We start from the raw sequence: 15,863 nt of genomic DNA on the forward strand, positions 1-15,863 counted from the left end.
GGGTACTAGGAGTTATCGCCTGTTATTTTGTGTGAATGTTGCGTCAGTCCAGGTAAAGTACTTTGCGTGACCATGTGGAAATGGTAAGGTATGCATTTGTAATAATGACCGATCACCATTATTACGAAAGTGTATCTTGACACTAAGCATGACATGACAAGTACCGAACGGAGGAAACGTGGCATGGTTGGGGTAGAACGGAACGAATTAGGAATCTTTTATTGGTTCCTAGGATATAGTAGTCTCGAGTGATGTGCTTGTTGTCACATCTAGTTCTTTGTGAGTCGGAAGGTGTACGATGGATTTGGTTAGTTAAGTGAGCGAGCCAACTCACGAGTTTGGTGCGTGCTTAGTCACCCCAAGTAGTGGGTGCACTGTTGAGATTGTTATTGGTTTTATTTACCCATCGTAACTAGGATGACCGATTTACGCTTGCGTGTGTGCGACGAGGACTTGAATTCCGTAATGGAATGCGACAAGTCTAACGATTGTAGTTTTGAGTTACACTCGGTAGAGTGTGTGGTTAGGGAATCGTGTTAGGATTCTAGTTGTGAGTCGCCTTGGAATTGGCGAATCGAGGAGTCTTCGGGTCATTAAACTCATGGGAGTGGGACCCGTATAACGATGATTGTGTTAGTGTGTTGTGGATTATAGGGTAACATTCCTAACGGAATATCCCTAGTAGTGGTGGATGTGTCGATGTGCAGAAGGGTGTAAGACTTGGTGTTTTCAAGCATCTCTTTAGTGTTAGATGAAGGGTCTCGTTAGGCTATATTGTTTGGCCTTGTAGGAATTGCGGGTAGCGTGTGGTCGCTAGGAATTTTTTTTTTATAAGACAATAAACCGTAAGGTTTGTCGGGTAGGTATGACTTCGGGTCATTATTATAGAGAGATGGGTGACACCGGGTGTGTGGAACCTAAAGATCGATTTTCTAAAATTCGTTTGATTGTGGTGGGAGTCTGCATGACACTGTGTCAGGTGCCTCTTTATACCTGCTAGTGTAATGTTCAACTCCGGTAGTGGTGTGATCGCTTTGTGCTTAGGGTGCCCGTGAGATACCCTTGGAAGCATCGAAGATTTTAAATAGTGATCGACGGGTGATAGTAATTCGACGGTTGTGAAAGTCGAAGTTTAAGAGCATTGCAGTTAATAATTCTTATGAAGTAGCGGATTAGCGAATATTTTTGCTCTTAAGTGTTAGACGGGTAAGGATGACCGGTGAGCCAGTAATGGACTTAATGGCCGATTAGGTCGAAGGTTATGATGAAGCCTTGATATTGCATTTGATGCAATTATTGTGCCGGATTTGGTCACTCTTCTCTATGAGAGTGAGCAACTGTTGATAAAGGTTCGTTGCGTAGAAGGTCGGGTGATCTCGACTGTAATGCACGACTGATTGAGCGAGTGGCATATGCCTAGTCATAGAGGCGTATGTAGGACTTTTGGTGGAGTTCGCTTTGCGAACGATGAAGAACTGTAAATTGTGATTGTGGTATGAAGGTGCGATGTCGTCGCGTGTACGACATCTCAAGTGATTGTGCATGTCGGATCTGAGAGCCTAAGGTGAACCTGCGGTGATTTGATGTTTATGACCAACGGTGAGAATGGTCATGTGTATCATGGAATGACAATTTCGCGGGATGTTATCATCTTGGCGGTGAGAAGGTGAAGCTGAATCCTAAGTGGGGTAGTTTTTACTGCCGTCCGAGGAAGCTCCGGTGGTGTTATGTATAGTGAAGTTACAGGGTGTACCGTGCTAAGCCTCAATAGGTATTCGGAGTTCATAACGAGGAAGAGCGACGAATTGCTAATGTTGACTCGAGATCGTGCTTTACGATGGTGAGTTACATTTTCGAAATGTTATGTGTGAAGATTATGATGATGGGAGCGAAGGAAGTGTAAGTCTTCTTGTGTAAGGTGGTCGTGTAGTACCAGAGTGCGGCATGAGACCAAATGTGAAGTTTGAGATCTCGGAGTGAGAGAATGTAACTGTTGTTTCGGGTGCTCTCGTAGTGAAAAATCTGGGTTCTTGTGAAACTTAGATATTATAATTGAATGGGAATGAGTTTGATATCACGGTGAATACTGTATTTCCCCTGTCGGGAAACGTGGTCGTGGGAATTGTCAGTGGATTATTCCACTTTATGGACGATTGTGTGGCGGAGAGTGTCGATTCTGACTGTCTCCCGTAGAGACACGCGGATGTTGTTTGTTTGCGAGAGTGTGTACCCTAGTGATGTGACCCGTAGGTTGCATTAAAATGTCGAGGCCATCCTTAACGGACGGCGTTGGTAAATATTCTGTGAGTCGTGTGGCGAATTGTGGAAATCCGTGATGATAATTTGCCATTGACGGGATTCTAGTATACGATTAGTCTCCATGCTAGTAATAGGAAGCCGTCTTGTGTGGTTGTGTGGTTGTGTGGTAGGGTTTAGAGGAGGAACCCTGCGTCAAGTGTTGATGTTTTGCTCAGCACGTAGTGTATTATTGTTGTCCTGGATTAATCCAGTGACGGATGGTCATGTGCGGATCGATTGATTGGGATGTGGTACTCCTAAAGTGATTATTTTGGGGTATCGAAATTTCTTCGTTGAAGGAATGACCGGTTGGGTAGTACGTTTATGAACCGTTGGAGTACGGAGTTTTAAGGAAGCATGAATCCTTCTCGATTTGGATAAATGCAAGACATGGTTCACGACGTAGTGGTTTTAGTAGATTGCATTGAGTGATATGGTTATGAATGTAGCTTGTTGTGAGTTGTAGCAAGAACTTGAAGGGATATGTGGTGTTTTTCGTATTTTTCCTAAGTGGGCATTCGGACGTTGAGTGTATGAGATATCGCTTGTTACGGTAGTGCACGCTAGTGATTATTAGCGTGTGATGAGATCTTAGAAATTACGGAAGATGTTATGGATGTCGGGCTTGATTGTGTTTCGTAGGATCGAGAGGCGTGACGACGATGGTTGTCGGTGAATTGTTCTTCTTTTAGGACGATTGTGAAGTGTATGGTTCGAGTTTGGATACTCGGCGTAGGAGCAAGCGGTTGCGGTTGTTTTGTCTTGTGGGTTGATTACCCGATATCGTTGAAAATGGCGGAATGATAAGGCCATTGGAAGAATATTATGAAGCTTTCACGGTGTACTTCCGAGTGAGTGTTGGAAATTTGGTCGAATGGAATTGTGAAGTACGGTTGTTGTGATATGATGCGTTAGTGTATGAAGTGAGATTTCGGATGCGTGATTACTACATGTGTGACTCCGCGTAGGAAGCGGAAATGTTTGAGTGAGAAGTTCTTGACTTCTAGCGTAGGTGCGGATCACGAGGACGTGATCCAATGTAAATGGGGGAGAGTTGTAACACCCGTTTTCATTTACGTGTTATTTCGAACGACATTCGAAATACGAGGCATGTAAGCGTATATTTGGATCCCAAATAAAGTTGGATTTGATGTTCTAAAACCTTACCATTGGATAGTAATCTCATTACGTTTCCAACGATATTTGATTCATCAAAAACGGAGCTACGATTTGAAAGTTACGCCCAAAACAAGATTCAGTTTCAGTCTCAGTTGGTTTGGACGCCGTCCAGCCATTTTGGACGCCGTCCAAATGGCCGGACGGGCTAGCTGTGAAATTTTAAAGTTTTAAATAGAGGGCATTTGAGTCTTTTCACTTGGGGGTCGTTCGGGCCATCAAAACTGATCTAAACTCACCCTTATCCTCATTTTCACCCACAAACACTCCCAACCAAACCCTAGAGAGAGAGAGGAGTTTCTAGAGAGAGGAAGCTTGGATTAGTGATGAAGGTGGTGATTTTTGCCCAAATTGGAGTGGTTCTTGGTGCTTGTTGGTGATTCTAGCTACTAGAGCTCGTTTTGGTGCTTGAGGTAAACCCTAATCTGAATTGTAGTGTTTGATTTCTTGTTTGAGTTAGGGTTTGTGTTAGTTAGAGTTATAAACCCATTTATTGTGAAATTTGGGGGTTTTGGATAAGATTCATGTAAGTAAGCCTAAATGGGTGACTTAGGGTTTCAATTGATGAAATTGTTAGTTTGGACCTTGCATGTGTTGGTTAAACCTTAGAACACTTGTGTTGACTTGATATTTGGGTGTAAACCCTAATTTAGGTCAAATGGGTATTTTGGGTCAAGTAAGCTTGATTCGGTGTCAAATTAAGTTTTGATTCGAGTTTTGGTGAATCAAGTACGTAAATACTTGATTTAGGTGTTAATTGATGTTTTGGAAATATAACCACTAGTCGTTAGTGATTATGGGGCGCTTTATGACTTTGGTCAAAATGAGTAATTTGAATTAGGTTAAAATTGAGGATGACACTAATTTAGATTAAATGAATGTTAAATGCTTTTGTTAAGCGTTCAATGATGTTTTTGGATGTAATTACTCGCGAGAAGTGATTTTGGGTTAAAATGATATTTTTAACATAAGTCAAACGTGGTCAAAAGCAATATGGGTCAATATTGCACGTGTTGGGGTTTTGGTGCAAGTGGCGTTTGAAATGATTACTACCTAAGTAGTAATATAGTGTTAAGACCTAGGTTTGGTCTAATTGGGGTAAGTACGATTTTGGGTTAAATTGTACTTTGTTGTGTTGATTTGAATTACCACCCGAAGTGGTAATTGGTTTGTGTCCATTAGGTGTTAAATGGGTGGGTTTTGACGAGCAAGGTGTGATCCCTCGGCTATGGGATGTTTGTGTCGAGTTCTCTTTTAGAGAATGGCTATTTATGTGTATATTGTACCTACGGTTGATATAGGTGGTTACTTGCTCGAATTTGAGGACGAAGATCATGTTGTACATGACTTGTGCGGGCATTCCAAGGTGAGTGGAATAATTATACGTGTATGTATATGATGTATTTATTTGCGTAGCGTGAGATGTGAAGTGTCGAAGTGTTAAGATGCCACATTTCACGTGACGAGTGAAGTGTCGAGGTGTTAAGACACCACTCCGGAATGTTTGACGAGTGAAGTATCGAGGTGTTAAGATGCCACTCGGGGTGAAATATCGAGGTGTTAAGATGCCACCCGGGAGTGAAGTGTCGAGGTGTTAAGACACCACTCTGGAATGTTTGATGAGTGAAGCATCGAGGTGTTAAGATGCCACTCGGGGTGAAGTATCGAGGTGTTAAGATGCCACCCGGGGGTTAGTGATACGAGGTGTTAAGTACACTAATGGATGTTGTGAACTCCGATGGTCTTTCGCAGGCACCATTCCCTTGTACGATTGGTTAACCATGGTTATTGTGTTGTAGTGTAGCATATTATGTTGTTCGGATTATATGCTATTGTTGTGCTAGCTTGCGGTAGTGGAGATTTAGTGTTATACTTTGCGATGGTATGCTATTTAAATTGCTAGCGTGTATGTGGTAATTGTGTAAGTGATTGCAAGTAAGTAGGTTATATATGTATATGTATAATTATTGCATTCACTAAGCTTTATGCTTACCCCTCTCGTTGTTTACCTTTTTACATGTATTGTGGTTATGAAGCTAACTAGTTGTTAGGCTAGATGCGTAAGAGCGCTTGGGCTCGATGGGGTAACATTTGGATGATTGGACGCGGATTGGGGATTTGGTAGTCCCCGGGATTATGCTCTTGGTATTGGGTTGGGTTATTGAGTCTTAACCCGTATATGTGGTCTAAACACTTTTATTTAACGTTTTGTTGATGTAAAACTTGATTGGGTTGTTACGAAGCATTTGGTTGTTGATTTAAAGTGTTAAGTGTGTTTTGAAATGGATTGGAGCTGATCAGGTCTGCTGGACGCCGTCGAGATGGGCTGGACGCCGTCCAGTATAACGTGGGTTGGGTGAGTTCAGTTACAGAACATTTTAGTGTTACTGGACGCCGTCCTGATTGTTGGACGTCGTCCTGTCCTTTGTTACTGGACGCCGTCCAGAGGTCTGGATGCCGTCCAGAGGTCTGGATGCCGTCCAGATGGTCTGTAAAAAAAAAAAAAAATTAAGTCGTGTTTTTGGTAAAACGAAGTCGGGTCGTTACATCTATAATGGGTAGTCTTGTATATATTTGTTCTCCATGTTTAAATGTCCGGATATGATATTAAAACGGTTAGAGGCTATTCGAGCTCATTTCTTTTGGGGTGGTAATAACTCCACTAAAAATATGGCATGGGTGGAATGTGACCCTGGGGGTTTGAACGTCTATTCGAGCTCATCTAGACGTCGTTCTTTCGACTGAAATGACTACCTTTGCAAAAATGACTTGTAACTTATTTTTCCGACTATAAACCTATACTTTTTCTGTTTAGATTCATAAAATAGAGTTCAATATGAAACCATAGCAATTTGATTCACTCAAAACGGATTTAAAATGAAGAAGTTATGGGTAAAACAAGATTGGATAATTTTTCTCATTTTAGCTACGTGAAAATTGGTAACAAATCTATTCCAACCATAACTTAATCAACTTGTATTGTATATTATGTAATCTTGAGATACCATAGACTCGTATACAATGTTTCGACCTATCATGTCGACACATCTATATATATTTCGGAACAACCATAGACACTCTATATGTGAATGTTGGAGTTAGCTATACAGGGTTGAGGTTGATTCCAAAATATATATAGTTTGAGTTGTGATCAATACTGAGATACGTATACACTGGGTCGTGGATTGATTCAAGATAATATTTATCGATTTATTTCTGTACATCTAACTGTGGACAACTAGTTGTAGGTTACTAACGAGGACAGCTGACTTAATAAACTTAAAACATCAAAATATATTAAAAGTGTTGTAAATATATTTTGAACATACTTTGATATATATGTATATATTGTTATAGGTTCGTGAATCAACCAGTGGCCAAGTCTTACTTCCCGACGAAGTAAAAATCTGTGAAAGTGAGTTATAGTCCCACTTTTAAAATCTAATATTTTTGAGATGAGAATACATGCAGGTTTTATAAATGATTTACAAAATAGACAAAAGTACGTGAAACTACATTCTATGATTGAATTATCGAAATCGAATATGCCCCTTTTTATTAAGTCTGGTAATCTAAGAATTAGGGAACAGACACCCTAATTGACGAGAATCCTAAAGATAGATCTATTGGGCCTAACAAACCCCATCCAAAGTACCGGATGCTTTAGTACTTCGAAATTTATATCATATCCGAAGGGTGTCCCGGAATGATGGGGATATTCTTATATATGCATCTTGTTAATGTCGGTTACCAGGTGTTTACCATATGAATGATTTTTATCTCTATGTATGGGATGTGTATTGAAATATGAAATCTTGTGGTCTATTATTATGATTTGATATATATAGGTTAAACCTATAACTCACCAACATTTTTGTTGACGTTTTAAGCATGTTTATTCTCAGGTGATTATTAAGAGCTTCCGCTGTCGCATACTTAAATAAGGACGAGATTTGGAGTCCATGCTTGTATGATATTGTGTAAAAACTGCATTCAAGAAACTTATTTTGTTGTAACATATTTGTATTGTAAACCATTATGTAATGGTCGTGTGTAAACAGAATATTTTAGATTATCATTATTTGATAATCTACGTAAAGCTTTTTAAACCTTTATTGATGAAATAAAGGTTATGGTTTGTTTTAAAATGAATATATATATATATATATATATATATATATATATATATATATATATATATATATATATATATATATATATATATATATAAGAGAGGTCAACACCTCGCAACGAAATCAATTAATATGGAACGTTTTTAATCAATAAGAACGGGACATTTCAGTTGGTATCCGAGCGTTGGTCTTAGAGAACCAGAATTTTGCATTAGTGTGTCTTATCGAGTTTGTTAGGATGCATTAGTGAGTCTGGACTTCGACCGTGTTTACTTGAAAAATGATTGCTTAACAAATTTTGTTGGAAACTATATATTTTTAACATGTGAATATTATGTGATATATTAATCTCTTAACGCGTTTGATATTATGTGATAGATGTCTACCTCTAGAACAAGTCCCATTGACTCACCTAATAATAATGAAGAGTCAAATGTAAATTGGAATGATTCGTGGACTGATTCACAAGTTCCCGAAGAGGAACCGGATGAAGAGTCGGAACCGGAAGAAGAATCGGAACCGGAAGAAGAATCGGAACCGGATGAAGAAATAGAACCGGTGGGGGAAATAATAAAACGGTTAAGTAAAAGAAAATCCTCAACCAACCGACCAAGGTTAATTATGGTCAATGGTGCTTCCGCCAAGGAAGCAAAATTTTGGGAGGATTACCAATTCTCCGATGAATCGGATTCCGACGAGAATTCCGATGATGTTATAGAAATTACCCCAACTGAATTTAAAAAGGCAAAAGAAAATAATAAGGGAAAGGGCATAAAAATAGAGAAATCTAATTCCAACCCCGATGAACTTTATATGTATCATCAACCCCCGAAGTCCTTAAGTTTTAACAATGACCCGGGAACCTCTAAACCACCAGGATTTTCTAAATCAATGTGGAAAACGACGGCTCGTATTAGGGGAACATCATATATCCCTAGAAACTTGGCAAAATGAACCAAAACTGAAGAAGAAGAAACAAGCGAGTCGGAATAAGATAGTTGTATTCGTGTGGTGTAATATATGTAATATAGTGTGCTTATGCTTTATGATATATGTAAAAATTGCTTGTATTAATAAGTATATTTTTTTTTTTATGAATCTAACTCTTGTCTATTTTACAGTATAAAAACACAAAATGGATAGACAACCCAATATTTTAAGAGACCTACCCGGAGACATGATTGATGAAATCTTGTCTAGAGTCGGTCAGAATTCTTCGGCACAACTATTTAAGGCGAGATCAGTTTGTAAGACATTCGAAGAACGTTCCAAGAATGCCTTGGTTTATAAAAGGCTTTCGTTCGAAAGATGGGGGATATCACATTGGGAAATCCATAAGTTACGATGTGTTTACTTTGACGCATATATTGCGGGGAACCCAAATGCTATTTTACGCAATGGGTTAAGAAATTATTTTGACTCAATATATCCGAATATTAGACTTTGTGATTTAGAAAAAGCGGCTAACATGCAACATAAAGAAGCATGTTATGCTTACGGATTAGTAATGTTCGCTTCTCACCAAAGTGAGAACAAGAACATCGGGCTACAACTATTAAACAAAACATTCCCACAAGTGACGGAGTCGGTAATTGGGGTAAGAAATGAGGTTTTTAGATTGTTACGGGACTGTTGGACATTACGTAACCCTCACCCCTTTGATGACGTTACAACACGCTGTCTTATCAACGGCCATAACGATTATGTTCCACAAGACCAAGGATGGGAAGTAATCCTAGTAAAACCAGAATGCATGACTTGTTTCTGGACGTATGAATTACGTGTCTTTATTGCCTTTGCTGAACGACTTGTGTACTAGCTAGAATTATCTTCACAACCATCTTGTATCAAATTTATTGTGTGCTATATTTCATGCTATATGTAAAATAAGCAGTATTGTAAGTTTGTAAGATATTGTGTAAAAGTTTGAACGCGAAATATTATTATAATCAGTTTTTCATATAGAATTGTAGTAGTTGAATTGTATATATTAGCTACTAAGTATGAACTTAACGGGTAGGTACTACCCGAATTTAAACTTATAAAAAGCTAATATGAAGAAAAAGCTTTTATAAATGAGTTCATATTATGCTACGAAATACTATTAACTACTCTTAATATTCTGTATGATTAACTTGTTCCATTTGAATATTTTGAAGGAAATGGCACCGACTACTCGACACACCGTGAATATGAATGAAAAGGAATTCCGTACTTTTCTAGCTTCAAACATAGCCGCAGTACAGGCTGCGCTACATACCAAAAATAACCTTGGATCTAGCAGTACAGGAAATCGTGTAGGTTGCACCTACAAAGAATTCACTGCCTGCAAACCTTTGGAATTTGATGGAACCGAAGGACCGATCGGATTGAAACGGTGGACCGAGAAGGTCGAATCGGTGTTTGCCATAAGTAAGTGTACTGAAGAGGACAAAGTGAAGTACGCTACGCATACCTTCACAGGTTCTGCGTTAACATGGTGGAATACCTATCTAGAGCAAGTGGGACAAGACGATGCGTACGCACTACCGTGGTCAGCATTCAAGCACTTGATGAACGAGAAGTACCGTCCCAGAACCGAGGTCAATAAGCTCAAGATAGAACTTAGAGGGTTATGAACCCAAGGATTTAATATTACCACGTACGACAGACGATTCACAGAATTGTGCCTATTGTGTCCGGGAGCATTCGAAGATGAGGAAGAGAAGATCGACGCGTTTGTGAAAGGATTACCGGAAAGAATCCAAGAAGATATAAGTTCACACAAGCCCGCCTCCATACAACAGGCATGTAGAATGGCTCACAAACTAGTGAACCAGATTGAAGAAAGAATTAAAGAACAGACTGCTGAAGAGGCCAATGTGAAGCAAGTCAAAAGAAAGTGGGAGGAAAACGGTGATAAGAATCACCAATACAACAACAGCAGCAATTACAACAATAATCACAACAATTATCCCAACAATCGCAACTACAACAAACGGCCCAACAACCACAACAACAACAACAACAACAACAACAACAACAACAACAGCAACTACAACAATCATCCCAACAACAATAATAACCGCAACAACAACAACAATCAGAAGCAGCTATGCCAAAGGTGTGAAAAGTATCACTCGGGGTTCTGCACCAAATTTTGCAACAAGTGTAAAAGAAATGGTCATAGCGCGGCAAAGTGTGAGGTCTATAGACCAGGGGTTAATAGAACGAAAGGAACAAATGGTGTCGAAACGAGTAATGGCGGAGCAAGTAGTGTCAGAGCAAGTTATGCCAATGTAGTTTGTTATAAATGTGGAAAATCGGGCCACATTATTAGAAATTGCCCGAACCAGGAGAACACGAATGGACAAGGCCGCGGAAGAGTTTTCAATATTAATGCGGCAGAGGCACAGGAAGACCCGGAGCTTGTTACGGGTACGTTTCTTATTGACAATAAATCTGCTTATGTTTTATTTGATTCGGGTGCGGATAGAAGCTATATGAGTAGAGATTTTTGTGCTAAATTAAGTTGTCCATTGACGCCTTTGGATAGTAAATTTTTACTCGAATTAGCAAATGGTAAATTAATTTCAGCAGATAATATATGTCGGAATCGAGAAATTAAACTGGTTAGCGAAACATTTAAGATTGATTTGATACCAGTAGAGTTAGGGAGTTTTGATGTGATAATCGGTATGGACTGGTTGAAAGAAGTGAAAGCAGAGATCGTTTGTTACAAAAATGCAATTCGCATTATACGAGAAAAAGGAAAACCCTTAATGGTGTACGGAGAAAAGGGCAACACGAAGCTACATCTTATTAGTAATTTGAAGGCACAAAAACTAATAAGAAAAGGTTGCTATGCTGTTCTAGCACACGTCGAGAAAGTACAAACTGAAGAAAAGAGCATCAATGATGTTCCCATTGCAAAAGAATTTCCCGATGTATTTCCGAAAGAATTACCGGGATTACCCCCACATCGATCCGTTGAATTTCAAATAGATCTTGTACCAGGAGCTGCACCAATAGCTCGTGCTCCTTACAGACTCGCACCCAGCGAGATGAAAGAACTGTAAAGCCAATTACAAGAACTTTTAGAGCGTGGTTTCATTCGACCAAGCACATCACCGTGGGGAGCTCCTGTTTTGTTTGTCAAGAAGAAAGATGGTACATTCAGGTTGTGTATCGACTACCGAGAGTTGAACAAACTTACCATCAAGAACCGCTACCCACTACCGAGAATCGACGACTTATTTGATCAACTACAAGGCTCGTCTGTTTATTCAAAGATTGACTTACGTTCCGGGTATCATCAAATCCGGGTGAAAGAAGATGATATTCCAAAGACTGCTTTCAGAACACGTTACGGTCATTACGAGTTTATGGTCATGCCGTTTGGTTTAACTAATGCACCAGCTGTGTTCATGGACCTTATGAACCGAGTGTATGAACCATACCTTGACAAGTTTGTCATTGTTTTCATTGATGACATACTTATTTACTCAAAGAATGACCAAGAACACGGTGAACATTTGAGAAAGGTATTAGAAGTATTGAGGAAGGAAGAATTGTACGCTAAGTTTTCAAAGTGTGCATTTTGGTTGGAAGAAGTTCAATTCCTCGGTCACATAGTGAACAAAGAAGGTATTAAGGTGGATCCAGCAAAGATAGAAAATGTTGAAAAGTGGGAAACCCCGAAAACTCCGAAACACATACGCCAGTTTTTAGGACTAGCTGGTTACTACAGAAGGTTCATCCAAGACTTTTCCAGAATAGCAAAACCCTTGACTGCATTAACGCATAAAGGGAAGAAATTTGAATGGAATGATGAACAAGAGAAAGCGTTTCAGTTATTGAAGAAAAAGCTAACTACGGCACCTATATTGTCATTGCCTGAAGGGAATGATGATTTTGTGATTTATTGTGACGCATCAAAGCAAGGTCTCGGTTGTGTATTAATGCAATGAACGAAGGTGATTGCTTATGAGTCTAGACAATTGAAGATTCACGAACAAAATTATACGACGCATGATTTGGAATTAGGCGCGGTTGTTTTTGCATTAAAGACTTGGAGGCACTACTTATATGGGGTCAAAAGTATTATATATACCGACCACAAAAGTCTTCAACACATATTTAATCAGAAACAACTGAATATGAGGCAGCGTAGGTGGATTGAATTATTGAATGATTACGACTTTGAGATTCGTTACCACCCGGGGAAGGCAAATGTGGTAGCCGATGCCTTGAGCAGGAAGGACAGAGAACCCATTCGAGTAAAATCTATGAATATAATGATTCATAATAACCTTACTACTCAAATAAAGGAGGCGCAACAAGGAGTTTTAAAAGAGGGAAATTTAAAGGATGAAATACCCAAAGGATCGGAGAAGCATCTTAATATTCGGGAAGACGGAACCCGGTATAGGACTGAAAGAATTTGGGTGCCCAAATTTGGAGATATGAGAGAAATGGTACTTAGAGAAGCTCATAAAACCAGATACTCAATACATCCTGGAATGGGGAAGATGTACAAGGATCTTAAGAAACATTTTTGGTGGCCAGGTATGAAAGCCGATATTGCTAAATATGTAGGAGAATGTTTGACGTGTTCTAAGATCAAAGCTGAGCATCAGAAACCATCAGGTCTACTTCAACAACCCGAAATCCCGGAATGGAAATGGGAAAACATTACCATGGATTTCATCACTAAATTGCCAAGGACTGCAAGTGGTTTTGATACTATTTGGGTAATAGTTGATCGTCTCACCAAATCAGCACATTTCCTGCCAATAAGAGAAGATGACAAGATGGAGAAGTTAGCACGACTGTATTTGAAGGAAGTCGTCTCCAGACATGGAATACCAATCTCTATTATCTCTGATAGGGATGGCAGATTTATTTCAAGATTCTGGCAGACATTACAGCAAGCATTAGGAACTCGTCTAGACATGAGTACTGCCTATCATCCACAAACTGATGGGCAGAGCGAAAGGATGATACAAACGCTTGAAGACATGCTACGAGCATGTGTTATTGATTTCGGAAACAGTTGGGATCGACATCTACCGTTAGCAGAATTTTCCTACAACAACAGCTACCATTCAAGCATTGAGATGGCGCCGTTTGAAGCACTTTATGGTAGAAAGTGCTGGTCTCCGATTTGTTGGAGTGAAGTGGGGGATAGACAGATTACGGGTCCGGAGATTATACAAGAAACTACCAAGAAGATCATCCAAATTCAACAACGGTTGAAAACCGCCCAAAGTCGACAAAAGAGCTACGCTGACATTAAAAGAAAAGATATAGAATTTGAAATTGGAGAGATGGTCATGCTTAAAGTTGCACCTTGGAAAGGCGTTGTTCGATTTGGTAAACGAGGGAAATTAAATCCAAGGTATATTGGACCATTCAAGATTATTGATCGTGTCGGACCAGCAGCTTACCGACTTGAGTTACCTCAACAACTCGCGGCTGTACATAACACTTTCCACGTCTCGAATTTGAAGAAATGTTTTGCTAAAGAAGATCTCACTATTCCGTTAGATGAAATCCAAATCAACGAAAAACTTCAATTTATCGAAGAACCCGTCGAAATAATGGATCGTGAGGTTAAAAGACTTAAGCAAAACAAGATACCAATTGTTAAGGTTCGATGGAATGCTCGTAGAGGACCCGAGTTCACCTGGGAACGAGAAGATCAGATGAAGAAGAAATACCCGCATTTATTTCCAGAAGATACGTCAACACCTCCAACTGCTTAAAATTTCAGGACGAAATTTATTTAACGGGTAGGTACTGTAGTGACCCGAACTTTTCCATGTTTATATATATATATATATATTAAATGAAATTGTTATTTACATGATTAAGTGTTTCCAACATGTTAAGCAATTAAACTTGTTAAGACTTGATTAATTGAAATATGTTTCATATAGACAATTGACCACCCAAGTTGACCGGTGATTCACGAACGTTAAAACTTGTAAAAACTATATGATGACATATATATGGATATATATATAGTTAACATGATACTATGATAAGTAAACATATCATTAAGTATATTAACAATGAACTACATATGTAAAAACAAGACTACTAACTTAATGATTTTTAAACGAGACATATATGTAACGATTATCATTGTAAAGACATTTAATGTATATATATCATATTAAGAGATATTCATACATGATAATATCATGATAATATAATAATTTAAAATCTCATTTGATATTATAAACATTGGGTTAACAACATTTAACAAGATCGTTAACCTAAAGGTTTCAAAACAACACTTACATGTAACGACTAACGATGACTTAACGACTCAGTTAAAATGTATATACATGTAGTGTTTTAATATGTATTTATACACTTTTGAAAGACTTAAATAAACTTATCAAAATACTTCTACTTAACAAAAATGCTTACAATTACATCCTCGTTCAGTTTCATCAACAATTCTACTCGTATGCACCCGTATTCATACTCGTACAATACACAGCTTTTAGATGTATGTACTATTGGTATATACACTCCAATGATCAGCTCTTAGCAGCCCATTTGAGTCACCTAACACATGTGGGAACCATCATTTGGCAACTAGCATGAAATATCTCATAAAATTACAAAAATATGAGTAATCATTCATGACTTATTTACATGAAAACAAAATTACATATCCTTTATATCTAATCCATACACCAACGACCAAAAACACCTACAAACACTTTCATTCTTCAATTTTATTCATCTAATTGATCTCTCTCAAGTTCTATCTTCAAGTTCTAAGTGTTCTTCATATATTCTACAAGTTCTAGTTACATAAAATCAAGAATACTTTCAAGTTTGCTAGCTCACTTCCAATCTTGTAAGGTGATCATCCAACCTTAAGAAATCTTTGTTTCTTACAGTAGGTTATCATTCTAATACAAGGTAATAATCATATTGAAACTTTGGTTCAATTTCTATAACTATAACAATCTTATTTCAAGTTATGATCTTACTTGAACTTGTTTTCGTGTCATGATTCTGCTTCAAGAACTTCTAGCCATCCAAGGATCCGTTGAAGCTAGATCCATTTTTCTCTTTTCCAGTAGGTTTATCCAAGGAACTTAAGGTAGTAATGATGTTCATAACATCATTCGATTCATACATATAAAGCTATCTTATTCGAAGGTTTAAACTTGTAATCACTAGAACATAGTTTAGTTAATTCTAAACTTGTTCGCAAACAAAAGTTAATCCTTCTAACTTGACTTTTAAAAT

This window comes from Rutidosis leptorrhynchoides, chromosome 10 (genome assembly GCF_046630445.1).
Source record: "Rutidosis leptorrhynchoides isolate AG116_Rl617_1_P2 chromosome 10, CSIRO_AGI_Rlap_v1, whole genome shotgun sequence".
Taxonomy (NCBI): domain Eukaryota; kingdom Viridiplantae; phylum Streptophyta; class Magnoliopsida; order Asterales; family Asteraceae; genus Rutidosis; species Rutidosis leptorrhynchoides.